Raw genomic sequence first — 15,909 nt, 5'->3', positions numbered from 1 at the left:
AGAACAGATACCAATCAATATCCATATTAGGTAGCACTTCAGAACCTCAACACCTGAATTTTGGAGTACCGCAGGGCTCTGTGTTAGGACCACTGTTATTCTGCATCTATATTTCTCCACTTGCTAAGCTCATCAGACATCACAATATGGATTTTCATCAATACGCCGATGACAACCAATTATACCAATTCTTCTTACGGCCCGACACATCATCAGCAGTGAGGAAGATGGAAATAGCCATTCAGGAAATTAAATCGTGGATGACTCAAAACAAACTTCAACTAAATGATGGTAAAACAGATGTCCTACTCATTCGATTCCAATTTGCCGGAACACTTCTTCCCATCGACTCTATCAACACTGGATCATCTGTCGCTCAGCTTTTAAGTTCAGCCCGTAATATCGGAGTGACTTTTGATGATCGACTCACCTTCAGGAAGCAATTTGCAACCACATGCATAGCCATCTACTATCATCTCAGGAAAATTGGTCACATCCGTCAATATCTCATGAAAGAAGCCTGTATGATAGTCGTGCATGCCTTCATCTCACCAAAATTAGACTACTGTAACGCTCTCCTGTTTGGACTACCTTCTAAGGACATCAAGCCACTCCAACATGCCCAAAACACTGCAGCTAGGATTGTGTCAAGGATAAGAAAATCTGACCACGTCACCTCTACACTTAAGGAACTTCACTGGTTACCGGTACAATACAAGATCCAATACAAAATTCTCCTGATTACAAGGCATCAAATGGCACTGCTCCTGTGTACTTATCGGATCTGCTTCTCATCAAACCTTCACCTCGCTTACTTCGATCAAATGAAAAAAATTCTTCATGTGCCACGGTGTAACCTGCAAACGTATGGGAAACGCTCCTGCTCAAGATGTGCTACCGATTTGTGGAACAGTTTCCGTTGGAACTTTGCCAGTCGCCTAAATTGATCACCTTTAAAAGGGGCTTGAAATCGCATCTCTTTGAGAGAGCTTTTTGATTTTTGAGTTCTTGTTCAGCTCCTCAGGACATTACCTCGTAATGGATTTTGGCGCTATATAAATAAATGCTTTTGATTGATTGATTGATTGATTGATTGATTGATTGATTGATTGAAATGATGTTGATATACAAGGTATAAACCTAGCCGACACAATTCATTATGTAAAGCATAATTGACAAATGAATTCCGTTAACGATGAGAATGCAGTTATGAACAATTAGATAAAACATGACGCACGCACAGTGCCCACTGACATGTTGAACACGAGGATTTTTGTTCATGACTTTTGGAGAGCAACATGAAACTGCATTTCAGAGGCAGACAATATTTTATAAAGGGACTTTTGCCTACTTCAGAGGGAAAAAGTCAGTAGCCTCAAGTGATAAATCGCCACTTTATGCAGGGCCGCGTCATCTTTTTCGCATTTTTCATGATCAACGTAACGTTCCGAGTATAGCTAAATCTGTCAGCGACCGATTGCATGACGTAGTCTACTAAACATGACAAATTCTTAACTTTTTTTCATTATTCAAACATCATTTTATTGTATGTATTTGTATAAATTAACTAATATGACTGTAATTATCGAATGCATACTCTATACCAAAAACCATCTGCAGTTTTGAAAACGACACGTCATGTATTCGATTCACGAAAGTACGATGATATGACACGATATCTTTTAAATAAAAGACTATATTAGCATTTCTATTAACAACGTCAAACTCGTTACATTTACACACCGTCCCTCCACCCACGGACGGTGATTTACATTGATAGAGAAACTTAGTTTCTTTTCAAAAGTAGTGCAAGTGGTAGTGCATTCTGAGTCTTCAATATCTCAGTTTACCACTTTTACAGTTTAACTTTTATTAAAATATAACTGTTATTAGGCCAAAAAAAATTGATTTGTTTCTGGTCAGCGCGCGCATATCTTCAAAGTGTGCGCGTCAACTCTTTTTTTCCTGTTTTTCATTTGCCCCTATGGAGAAAAGGGGAAAATGTATCAAATTCCACCAAAAATAAAAAAAAAAATGAAAAAAAAAAATTGCGTCACCGCATCATTTTTGCCACATGTCAATGACCAGAAACAAACCTATTATTTTTTTTGCCTTAACATATAATCTATTCAGTATGTAACCCTTTTCCTGCCAGACAGTAATAACTGTATCACTTCCCCATCAGCCAAGTAAAAAAAAAAGCGGTATTGAGCCAAAACATGACGTATTTTCACACACTTGGCTTGGTATGTTATAGCATCCTTTGTCCAAAAAAAATCAACTTTACAGTATTATGTTTTCAACAGCCCTCAAATGTACAGTATTATGTTAAAATACATCATATGGAATACGTTGTGTTTCATTAATTTTAACCATCTTGACCTGGTGGTGAAATATGGACTTGGCAGGAAGTCAAATGCCATTTTCTTAAAAGTTGATAATCTGTTTTAAGCAAAAAGTACATCAACAAATACCTATAGTGAAATGCACAGCGATAAGTAGTTTCAAATTAACACGAGTCAATATACAAGTATTCTTAATATATCACTTTAAATTTTCAATAGACATGATTACAGTAACTATGCCAGCACTACATTAAGCTATGTTTCGTACACTTCTAAAGAAGCTGCTGTCTAGTCTGCATAGATTTTTCATGAAAGGTGGTTCATAAATGATATGCATGTAGTTATGATTTGATTTTGATACAGGCAGATATTGGAGGCTAGTTCATGCCGCCCTCTTTCGGACACGCACAACTTCACGTGTAAAGATCCCATCCTGTCAAATACGTTAAGCCTGTAGTGAAGGATGAAGCAGATCTGCATTTATGGCGTTACCATGGTTTTATAAATGATTCAGGAGTTCTATTTTAAAAGCCAGAAAATGAGGAATTTATGACCAAGTATATACAGTATTTTTGTCAGAGTTTAGTTTTTACCCTGTATTTGCCACCTCTGAGTATAACATGCACTCCTTTGACATTCCATATTCCATATAGGAATAGGACAAATTATATCTAGACACAAGTCGTCGACAAAGAGAAATAGTTATGTTTAACGTGTAGTTTGCCTAACCCTTATTGACTCGGGACAGATGGAATCTACATCTTGAAATTTGTGACTAGGTGACAGCTAAAATGTAACATTATAATACTAGCTGCATGTACACGTGTACACGTGGAATGTTGACCTGGAAGGTTCAGGTACTTGGAAAATGTTCCTTGGAAAACTACTTTCACCCTTCAACGACACCAGGTACGTGTTCATGAGTCACAGCTCAGATAACCACCACAATGGAGTGGTGATCTGCAGATGATAGGCGTTTTCAAGGGGAACCCCTTGTTGACATATAAAGCATGACATCATCGCGTGTGATAAATATATAGTAAACACGCCATGTCAGTGTGACTGTGCATTGGTTTCTCGTTATTGCTATTAACTCAATGAGGAAAATAATATTTCTGATTTTCCAAAACTCAGACGATGAAAATTTTTCTTGCTCCAACAGCGTTAAAATGAGCCCCACAAGCGGTAGACTGGAAAAGTATTGAACAAATTTGAGGGTTCGAATATCTCTACCAGAGGCTCAATCTACTCTAACGTCAATACATAGTTGGCTTTCAAAATATTACTGATAAAATCAAATATTAATTATAATTATAAAAAATTAACTACAAGCGTTAAAGTGAAACTAAGCATGATTTAAATTTTAAATAAATTTTACTGACGAATTGAACGTTATCAGCTAGACTATCAGATTACGGCGTGATATACTAATCTTGTTCTAAGTAAGTATACTGACGACATTAAATGTTGTTTGTCTGTCTCAATCTCTTTATACCACATGCCTTGGCTCTCGGTCCACACTGAACTTGCATCACCTTTTGCTGACGACATTGATGAGAAAAAATGCCTATTAACCAGGACACGACTGACCGCTTGAAAAAAACTGTGAGTGGCGTCAGCTTGCCTTGCCGTAGTATTATACAGCATGGCGGGCCTGACCTTTTTGCTCAATGCCTGGCAACGCTGACATGCAATAATAATAATAATAATGATAAAATACCTCTATGTTGCCACAAACAACTACAAAAAACTCCTGTACTTGGGCGACTTTCAACGACCGAACGTACGTAAAATCAAACAAAGAAAACAAGTTTTGAAAATATAACGACAAGACAAACAGCAGTGTAATTGCATACGGGAAAAGCTTGTACCAGGTCAGGTAGGTGACCCCGATATATCTGCATATGATACCAGCGGTTCTTTGTTATGTTAATTTGTGGCGTCCTTGTTTTCTGTGGATTCATGAATAATCTCTTTTGAAATGTGCAATTATGTATTTTATGAACAATTACAAGAAAAATCTTAATACAGAATAGAGAATAAATATATACCAGGTGATGAAAATGAAAATATGATGGGAGAATGTAAAGATTGTATCATAAAAGACCCACAATGACGTATTTTGCTGATCCTGCATTCTTATTGCTGACTCAATGAAAACTACTGCATTTTATGTGCCGACTGATCGGAATCGTATGTTATATGATTATTTCGACTCGGAGAGGTAATACTAGCCATGGCAGGCCTCCCGAAAATTTGTTAGTAAATTTGCCAAGTGAAAAATTCTTATGCCAGAAATGTCATGACGTCTTGTGTGAACCCGTCCAGACCTCCTGCGGGCACAGGTACTGCATGAAATTTATGCTTTGAAGACATGTAAGTTTGATTGAAAAGATAATTTGTTCGTTGTTTATCGTAACAGTGTATGGATATAGTTTAATGAACTATTACATGGTATATGGTCTTCGCTAATTCTCATTATGTCAATATGATCGCATGGGTTCACACGGGTTTTCATTGCGTTCAGGTCGAGAATATGACAATTACCAGACACATTGTTGTCCATATATTTTTTAATATTCCTTCAATATTCTGATATAAAAAACCATATGCAAATAGGATACAGTGTATGTAAATTTGCCACCTCTGAGTATGCACCACTTGGATATTCCATATCGGAATAAAGAGCCGTAGGACAAATTATATCAAAGTACAAGTCGTCGACAACGAGAATAGTATGTTAAACGTGTAGTTTTCCTACCAAGTAGTTATTATAGACCCCTTTAATATTGACAGGGGACGGTTGGAATATACATCTTAAAATTTGTGAATAGGTGACAGCTAAAATGTAACATCGTAATATTGGCTGTACAGGCGCGCACGCGAATATTGACGTGGAAGGTTCAGGTACTTGGAAAATTTTCCTTGGAAAACTACTTTCACCCTTCACGACACCTGGAACGTGTTCATGAGTCACAGCTCAGATGACCGACTACCACAATGGAGTGGTGATCTGCAGATGATAGGCGTATTCAAGGGGAATCCCCTTGTTGACATATAAAGCATGACATCATTGAGTGTGACAACTATATAGCAAACACGCCATGTCAGTGTGACTGTGCAATTGGTTTCTCGCTATCTCGTGATTCCGAGTGGAATTGTATTTTCACAACGAAACATATGTCCTGATAGACACACTACACGTGTATAGACTTTCACAATTCTTTTATTACTGCACCGCCGATGTTTGATCCAACAAGAGTAAATGTATCACCCGACTACAGTTTGTGGTCCAGCTTTTTTGAAACTTGTTCACTACTCAGCAAAGGCAGTACACTGACACAAGGCAGAAAATCACAGATATTTATAATACAAAGAGGTATATTGATAGCAGCACACTAAACTTTGAAGTACTTTGGTACCTGAAGGACAATTCAGGTTCACAAAATAATAACCGAGCCAATTTAAAGAGGACAGCCGTGGCTCATGACAGCATATTGCGACTCACTGTGAAATAAAACACAAGCAGTCATCGTATAGATGTTTTTATTGATTATTTGGCAAGGAATTGTGACAGAACAAATAATAAAATAGCTGAAATCACAACAGGCAAAGTTGTGTATTGACGTCTCTACCAGTCACTTTGAATGATGATAATAAAAAGAACTGCATATAAACTCGAATAAAACAGAAAAAAAACCAGGAAAACAAAATTAATGTATCGATCATCAAATAGTACTGTAAATATATATCAATGATAACATTGTTACATACAGTCTACTAACTTGGTTTGTAGTTTTTTTAATTTTGTGAAAGGTATATTTCTGTCATGCTTCGAACATAAGTCACATAGTATCTCCCTGTATATCATAAAGATTCATTGTCTATCTGCAACAGCAAAAGTATGATTGACTACATTAAAACATATCCTTATACACAATACAAATATAAACGCAGTGATAGTAATGTTAAATTATGTAAATGCATATAATCGCATCTTCTCGTGCGCGACAATTCTGATGCATGCGGCAGCTGTAGTTACCTCATGATGACAATCGCCACACGACGCTAAACCGAGTTTATCGCTATGTTAATAATACTTTGCTATGCTCATCTGATTTAAAGCAGTTTGAATATATTTTAAAATAACCATATATATATATATATATATATATATATATATATATATATATATATATTAATACACAAATTAATTCAAGTACAAAGTACTAATATATGTTACTTAAGTTTCTTAAGTATCATGCATATATATAATAACACAAAATAATAAGTTACTTCAAGTACAAAGTAATAATATCTATTACTTAAGTTTCATGCATCCTGCAATCATCAGACAGGATTGCAGCATGCATGAAACTTAAGTAACAGATATTGTTACTTTGTACTTGAAGTAATTTGTGTTATTATTTAAAACGCTCTGCTTTCCGCATCGATCACTGTAATCCCCCTCTCTCTCTATGTATGTAAAAGTGTTTATATCATAAGCTGTAAATGACACACTGACAGATTCTCCTCAACAAAATGTAAATATAATGAAGTACAAAAATTTTAGCAAATCAGTAAAAGGCGAAACATATAAAATGACTGTAAATGTGTACTCGAAAAAAGCACATAAAATGAAAGATACGTTTCCTCAACGAAACTTTGAATCATCTTCTTTATTTAATCAATAATAACAATCGGGCGGGGGGGGGGGACATCGTGCAAAGTTTTATACTAGAGAAACAAATTTCCTAATATTTATCGATATTTCACATTCAAAATGGCCGCCATCCCTGTCAGGGTGTTAACTCTATGACGAAAATAATATTCTGATTTTCAGGCGATGAAATTTTTCCTTGCTCCAACAGCTTTATAATGAGCCCCTACAAGCGGTAGACTGGAAAAGTATTGAACAAATTTGAGGGTTCGAATATCTGTACCTTAGGCTAAATCTACTCTAACGTCAATACATAGTTGGCTTTCAAAATATTACTGATAAAATTAAATATTAAATATAAAAAATTAAATATAAGAGTAAAAGGGAACTATCCAAGATTTCAAATTTAGATAAATTTTACTGACGAATTAAAAAAGTTCCACCATTATTGAGAAACGTTTTCAGCTAGACTATCAGATTACGGCGTGATATACCAATCTTGTTCTACGTAAGTATACTGACGACATTAATTGTTGTTTATCTTGCTTAGATTGAAATTTTGTAAATTTGTAGAAAGTTCAGTAATAAAGTTATAAATTTAAAAATATCATAACCTTTGTAATGATAATAACGAAAGGAGCACGTTTTGCCACATAAACAGTTAAAAGCAAACGGCTAATGCATATTTAAGTTTTTTAACCTCTTTGTCCTTAATTCACAATTGTGATTAGTTCCTAAATCTACCATATATGCGATTTTTATTTGTCCAAAGTCCTCCTAATATGATGAGTTTGGCAAAATATACAAGTAACGTGTAGATAGTTAGGCATGTAAGGCCAATAAACAGCTAAATATTGTTATATTATTAAGATTAATTCTGCAGTTAGAAATGGAAAATGGCAAATACAACTCCACCGTTCAGTTTCTTTAATGATCATTGTCAAGGACATGTGTGTGAAAATATAGCTAGTTTCACTCACTTCTCCTTAAAAAGACACGATAGCTCATCACGGGACTGAAAATGTACTTTTAAGTACATTTTGTTATCAAAAAGCAAACAGTTAATCAATCAATTAAACAATCAACACACCATTACTACCGTTGAAATATGTAATTCTGAACAAATGTTATTTAACCTATCTCTGTATTTGAGTTTAACAAAACATAACTCTCATTTCGATTGCTATTAAACTGTAACCACTAACTTATTTTTAACTTTAGGGCTAGGAATCATGCACGTTGACCCAGTCTAAAACTGAAGGCTCACAACAGATCCAACCTGTTCAATAATTTCAATAGGCATCTTAATACCTTGCAATCCTCTCGTTTAAAATGTAGCTTTACACCCAATTACTCAATAGTCTGAACTAAGGAACTGCACTGATCTTACAGGGCGATAACCGGTGGTTGTTTTTGTTCAAATGTCAGGTTTAGAGTAAGTTTCCGTAATTTCAAACTGTTGCCTTGGCAACCTGTGAACGATTCCATTTAATATATACCTTAGGAATTCTGGGAAGGCCAAATATACCGACATCTTTATCGTTGTTTAAAGCTCGATTTATATCCCACGCTTGGAACCATGCTGTGGGAACATAGAGTCATAGGACACTTCACATATTTAACAGATAAAAGAAACCAACTTGCCGAACACATGTGAACAACTGAAACAAACCGCCGGCTATCTCCCTATAATTTGAGTTCACTTCCTTAGCTCAAATCAGAAATATCTACAAAGATCTTAATGAATGCGACGTCATCTTTCAGGTAGGCATGACGTGGACTATCTAACATCGCTAATGGCAAAAAGAGGGGACATCCACTGGCAATGTTCAAATCGTTCTGTGGTCTTTGAAAAGAAGTCGAAGTAGGATCAGGTCTGAATGCATCGATGACGTGTTCTCTGTTGTTCTGGTCCAGCCACATGAAGGTGACCTTCTGTCTGAATGGCCAGCGAAGAAGAGCATCAAAGGGTCCCTTCATGATGACAAAGAACAGTGACACGTGATTACCCTTGCCCATCCCATCTCCATTCAGGTAAACTCGAGCACACATCTTGTAACCATGGCGACTTGTATAGAAACATGGAGAGTAGATGGATGTAGTTCGTCCGCTGATTGCATCGTTTCGTTTACGAGTGAAGTCGGAGATCTTCCAAACCAAGACATCCGTCATACGAAGACATTTCTAAAGCTTGAATTCTGATATCCTGTTCGGCCAAGGCGACATCTTTGGTAGCGATGATTCTGTCTTGAGCTTTTATTTTCCTTTCGAAACTTTCAATGATCTCTTTGTCTTTTGCGTGTTTCTTCTGCAAAGCCTGCACCATGTCTGTTGTCTGTTCTAGCTGAGTATTTAGAACAGCGATAACGCCTTCACTGGTGGACACTTTGGTGCCGAGAGCTACGAACGAATTTTTCAGTTCCTTTAGAAGATGTTCCAGTTTTTCTATTGTGCTCCTGTGTTCTTGGCATACACTTTTATTGTTATTGTCATTCCTCAAGGTTACTTCTTCCTTCACAGTCTGCTCAAGCTTCTTCCTTCCATCTTCAATTTCAGAAATCTTATTTCCTTGACATTCAACGGTCGATTTCAGTTGTCTTACATCTCGGGAATCGCTATCCATTGTTTTTATCATTCCAAGAAATGGAATAATGGTTTGCATCAACACGAGAAGGTGGTTTCCCAAGGAACTGCGTCTATGGTCCGCCATTTTCGTCTTCGGCACCTTTAAAAGGTAAGTTTTAAGATATATGTTTAGACACACATTTCTGACGGCCCGGAGCACGATAGCGGTCAGTGTGACAGACCCTGCTACCCTGTAAAATCACCTTACCTGCGTTTAATGATGATGTCGTAGCTATACTCTATACATGTGAAAATAATACGAATGCATTCAAAACTGTGATTCCTCCATTCATTTGGAAAGAACATATCTGGGCTAGAGAAAAACAAAATCCTTGCTAGTTCCTCAGATATTTTATTTTGTAACCAAAATCTCCTCAAGTTACAGTCTTACTGATGACTTGGAGTCCAGATTTTACAAACTGTCCTTGATAATAGAAGCATTACATTTACAGGCAGTATCGACAGAATGCATCCTTTGTATATCAACATGCTCCCAGAGGAAAACAAAAGCAACTGTAAAAATATATACGAAAAAAAACAACCTAACAGTAAAACAATTTCAATGCGGAAGTTTATATTTGCCGCAATTTCAACAGAACAAATCCAAATCGGTGAATGCAAGAAGCGGCGATTCAGAGGAACAATTTAATTATTCTTGTTGGCCTCATATTCTTATAAGTGTTAATATTATAACATCTTAAATGTTATTAATTGTAATAGTTATTAGAAAACATAATACATCGCTGCAAGTGTATCTATGTATGACCGGAACTTACCATTGCAGTGCAACCGACTTCCCGAAATTCACAGTGTTCTAATTTTCTTTCACAGTCGCCCTTGTCAGGGTCTACATGTTGGCTTATCTACATCGGAGAGAAAGAAAAAAGTTCATAATTAGCAACTGATAGGGCCCGGGTATACGGAGGATAAAAAGGCCATTGACCTCTGGAAAGAGTCTTCCGCTGCCTTGTTTTCTAAGGTTTCATTTCTTTTTATTTCAAATTCAGGGAATGTACTGAAAACTTTTCTTGGCAAACGTGAAGAACAAAACGCCATGTCTTACCTGTTGTCGGGGTATTTTTCTTTCGCAAAATTGGCATTGTACTGGATATCTCGGACACTGACTGAAGTGACTCTGCAATTAAGTATTGGTTATAATTATATCATTAAGTGCACTCTAATACTCATTGGTATTGGTATTTTAAATTTCAGAGTCATAAGTTGTAGAGTATAACACATAATTGCCAATTTACACTTAGTATTGATCTTTACTTTCACTAAGAAGAGCCATAATGTTTCCTGTTCTTGTGAAAGGATGAGTTCTTTCAGAGTGGATGTGTGCACGAGGCTGCGATGCAGAATGACGAATACAAACACACCCTTGTTACGACATTTGCAGCACAACCCGACGAGAATCCAATGTATATGATGTGTCTGTCTTTTTACGTTATCATGTTATGGTCTCTTATTTTGCAGTCTTGAGGGGAAAACCGCAGAAATAAAGACCACAACACGATAGCATAAAAGACCCATACATCTCTACTTCGGAATTTCATCAGATTGAATGCATGCGTACGCCTTACCTCCTGCTCCGCGTGAGTGATTTCCTCTTTACAGTGGGGACAAGCTAACACTCGCATGATACACTGCTTCTCAAGATGTTCGGCTAGATGTTCCCTCATGAATTTATCGTTGCAGCCTCTTTTGATGCAAGATATCATCTCAAAAGGACAACTTCTGTTGTGCTACCGGTGATAAAAGCATTTAATCTTCTGTCAAGGATTCGTACTGTTTAAACGATATCATTACTTTAGCAAAAATGTGATTTTCACACCATCAGATTCGTTAACCTTTCGAACAAAACTGTAAAAAGCTCAAGTTTATGTTGTCATGTGTGGCATGGAAGTAATCTGAAATGTTCATTAATTCACTTTGGAGATTGCGCAAAAAATCGACATGAATGATACTCACATCTTCATAGTCCTTGAAGAATCCAGTCCATCCACAATCTTTGTTCAGACATCGCACTCTCTGTTCGTTGAGTTCTCTTCGAATTGCTCTGTCGTTGTACATCTGCAGAATAGAATGTTTGAAAAATCCTCAAAGTAAGATCCCATTGTATATCAAGAGTAATAGACAACCTCTTCGTGGCAAGTTTAAGTGTAAATATCTCCATTGTTAATATTGTTGAGAGAGTCAAAGTCCTCACGTAAATCCTGTTGTCAGCGACTACAATGCATACTGATAACAAATCAAACGGTCAGCATTGACGAGCAAATTACTTGACGTCCAAACATTCTTTGCGGATTAGAGAAAAACAGCTCGTTTGTAACATTATCAAAGTTACTGTTACATCCGCATTATCAAAATAATACCTGTATATTCCCATTCTTTCGTTTCTTGGCTGTCAGCCACTTACGAACAATATTACAAAGGATTTTGTCATTACCTCATCAAAGCTGATCAGAGAATCCAGTACACCTTCTTCTTTACAGGCGATACAGACATTGCTGGAACCTTCCCTGGATGGTGAAATGTGATAATCAGTGTCTTGAAAGATGTTAGGACCACAATTGTTCTTGAAATCATTCACTAAAGGCATGCCTGTTCTATCGCAAGTTCCCTCTCGAAATGAAGTTTATGTGATTACTTCCTTACTGTTAGCCATTACCAGAGTAAAGAATATTAACTTGCTCACGCATAAAACAAATGTGACCACCAAAAGTAGCCTCCTCCATAATTTCACATTACTTGAAATGGAACTTCTGCTTTATTTTCATGTACAATCTTCCTTTTAATATTCCCTGACCTAAATTAACGTTCCACCCGCACTAGTAGTTAAGGTTTTGCTCATTTAGTTTTTGGTGTCATCACTTGTCAAAATTTCAGTGTGAAACTACAGGAAAAAATAATGGCCTCATGTATTATATAAGGGAATGGTTCCATATCGAAATATAAAAGGAATATTTAAAAATATGTAGGCAACAACTTGGGGTATTTTTTAATTGTTAAATTTAGTGCTCACGATCTGAGCGAAACGAAAACCCGCGTTACAGTATATCAGGCGATCAGTTTTATCACAGTGACCATGCAATCCTTCCTATTGATATAACAAAGGTCGTTTTAGCATGGACACAATACATCGACATTTAGCAAGGACAAAAACAGATTCAGAGAACAACTTTCCTATTAAATAGTTCATACAACTATATCCATATCGTGACGCTGTCACGGTAACCACGAGGGAGTTGACCTGAACTTTCTATTGGACCACTAAATACCTGAAAACTTACATATCTTCAAAGCACTCCCTGCAGTATCTGTGCCCGCAGGAGGTCTGGACTGCTTCACACAGGACGTTATGACATTTCTGGCATAAGAATTTTATACTGGGTGAATTTACCAGTAAACTTTTTGGGAGGCCCGCCATGGATAGTGTTACTTCTCCCAGTCTCAATAATCGCATAATATACATCTAAGGATTTTTCGTTCAGTCAGCTAATAAAAAACGCTGGGACAGCACAACACGTCAGTGTGGGTCGTTAACTTTCTAATAAACATTCTTTAAGAAGCTAGTTGTTGCCTTTGTTCTATTAGGATATAACTTTAATCATTCTTGTATATAAGTTTATATCTTTAGAATAGATGATTCATTGGTCTATTGAAAACAGTGACATAAAAATTAACATATCAAAGAACCGCTGTGAGCATGTGTAAACATGTCAGGGTCACCGTGACCCAGTATAATCTTTCAATTGACCTTTGCATTACTCTTACGTGCTAAATGCACTCCTAACACACCTGATAGCCTTGTCTTTCATATTTTTCAAAACTATTTTATTTATTTGCTTTTACGTTTGTTCGGTTGGGGAAAGTCGCCCAGGGACAGGAGGTTTGTTGGCTGTGGAAGCACAGCTGTTCGAGGTGGCATAGAAGGTATTTTTGTTACCTCAAAGGTGAATTATCTTTCGAAGACCTTTTAGTCACAGCACTCACCACCACGTATAGCTGCGCTTTCAAAGCTAGTCTTTTAGTTTTAGACTGTCGCCTCTACCGCTTTGTTTCGCGTACTAGTGGCTCGCGCCTTCGGCACTCGGCCTCGCGCCTTTGGCGCTCGATCGCCTGCGTTGGATTGCTACCGGTCAAAAGGAGGCACGAGGGACTGTCGACTGAGGACCCAGATCTTCCAATGTTCCGATTTTAGCTTCCAATGCTATATTCACATGTCGGCGTTGTCATTCATCACGTCACTGACGCAAAAGGTCAAGCCTGTCATACGCAAGGCACTTTGATACTTTGCAAGCGATCAACTGTTTCCTTCCGGATGGGAAGTTCAGAGATAATGATAAGCGCTTGAGACCTCATTTTTGAAAATGAAGTTTTTAGCGGGAGTTTGGAAGCACCACATTTCGGTAAGCCCACCGTTCATGGTATTTGTTGATCTGATCGGGAACAACATGCGCGCGTCGTACATTCTGCTATGAACACAAACATTTGGTACATGACTAACCTGTTCCATAGTATTATATTCAAGATTTATAGTTTTTCCGCGTTATTTGGAAATTTGAAAGGCTGGAATGAGTCACTATGGACTGAATGAACTATAGAATCAATTCACTGATTAAACTGATTAGTTGTTGTGGAAAGTTTATGGAAAGCGACGACTCATGATGAGCGTGAATAAAAAGTGTCACTGATCTTTGAAAATGTCCAGCAAATGATGAGTCAGCAGTTCCATGCCCTACTTTTACCGCGGTAACCTAATCTTTCAATAACACGTGAACAAGACTTACATGTTGCTTTTCTGTAAAATTTGAATACTGTCCATAACTTCAACATTATTTCTTCTGTTTTTATGGAATCTGAGGTACGTTAGGTGTAGTAGTTATTTGTTTATTATTGTGACATGCAGCTCCCTGAGTCGCCCAGCCAATGGACTTATGAGTCACCGTTACCTAAAACATGTACAGGTACTAAAAGAGTCAGAGGAAAATAACGTTAATCGCAAAGGTTGTCCGTTCGCTTATAAAATGCATTTTAACGAACCATTCAAGTTGTCTGACAGGTCCAGTAAAAAGGTAATAAAGATTTTATTCATTTGACATTTCCGCAGATAGCTTCGAGAATAGGACAAAGATACCGTTGTCGCAATTCAAAATAATTAGAACACGACCATCACAAAGTGTTCATATATTTTACAAACACCCTGTCAAAATATCCAAAAATGTGCAGACTACTGGTCCCTCTTACTTATAATGAAAGTAATATTTTGGAGTCAGTATTTTGATAATTTTCTCCTGGGTGCTACACAGTATACGGCACCTAACACTTTTTGAGAAATATGAAAAATATGAAAATCCAATTATCCCAAATTAGTTCAAATCGCGTTAGTATATAATGATCGCAACGGAGAACATTGATTGTTAATCCGCCACTTATCATCTTTGCCAGGTTATGTGGTCTCTGATGTCACCACTGGTGGCTAAGCACGGGTGCATTGTGCATACACGCATGGACAACCCAATTTACATTTTATGACATCAATTTGATACCAAAGTGATTATATTGAAAGGCGCAAGGGATATTATTCCGTAGAAAAAGAAGACAAACTCAAACAAAAAGTAAAATCACTCGTTCAGAGAGGTAAAACGACATGGATCTTTGTAAAGTGGATTTAAAGTGGATACAGATCGAAGGAGGTCTGGTTTTCATTCCATACTCAGAGTTAGATAGTGATCTAGGAGTCCATACTTACTCTATCATCTCTTCAAAACACTGCCTACAGTATCTATGTCCACAGGATGTCTGTACTGCCTCACGTAATACGCGCTGACATTTTTTGCACAAATACTTTTCAGTGAGGCGATCTTGAAATAGGTGCTTTGAGTAACCTGCCATGATGAATCTGTTTAAGTTTAATACTGTGAATCACAGATATAGGAGCAGTATTTTTGTTAGAGATAGTAATACACTCAACATCACATGTTCATGATTTCATAAGCAAGTAATTATTCGAGAGCGCCCTCGGTGTCCATCGTCGCCTATGCAAGCACGTTTTTCTTACTTGACTCACTCATGTTTTACATTGTACACTTTATGGTCTATGGGCGAGGTACCATTACCCCGCCCAATGGAGGGTGTTACATAAAGGTATTTAGAGAAAGAGAGAGATTATCTAATATCTAGTCATCGAAATCAGCTGGTGCAAGTCAAATGTCGTTGCAACTACCGTGCTGTTCAGGTGCCGCCTACTAAGCTGTTCGTGCAAAAAGGTGTTCG

The 15,909-nt window shown here is 37.2% G+C and overlaps 1 long non-coding RNA gene and 1 pseudogene across 1 annotated transcript; both read right to left on the bottom strand.

The window, feature by feature from the left end:
* Window positions 1-7,190: 7,190 nt before the first annotated feature.
* On the bottom strand, window positions 7,191-11,369 carry LOC139131104 (TNF receptor-associated factor 2-like; annotated as a pseudogene).
* Window positions 11,370-11,596: 227 nt separating this feature from the next.
* LOC139131106 (uncharacterized) lies at window positions 11,597-15,538 on the bottom strand. The gene is made up of 4 exons (XR_011552049.1): window positions 15,386-15,538; window positions 14,424-14,585; window positions 12,080-12,152; window positions 11,597-11,703 (listed from the first exon to the last, which is right to left on the bottom strand). It is a non-coding gene; the product is annotated as an uncharacterized lncRNA (long non-coding RNA).
* Between the last annotated feature and the right edge of the window lie 371 nt (window positions 15,539-15,909).

This window comes from Ptychodera flava, chromosome 4 (genome assembly GCF_041260155.1).
Source record: "Ptychodera flava strain L36383 chromosome 4, AS_Pfla_20210202, whole genome shotgun sequence".
In the NCBI taxonomy this organism is placed as follows: Eukaryota; Metazoa; Hemichordata; class Enteropneusta; family Ptychoderidae; genus Ptychodera; species Ptychodera flava.
The sequence above is the reverse complement of the archived record's forward strand: the minus strand, read 5'-3'. Positions and strand labels throughout refer to the sequence as shown.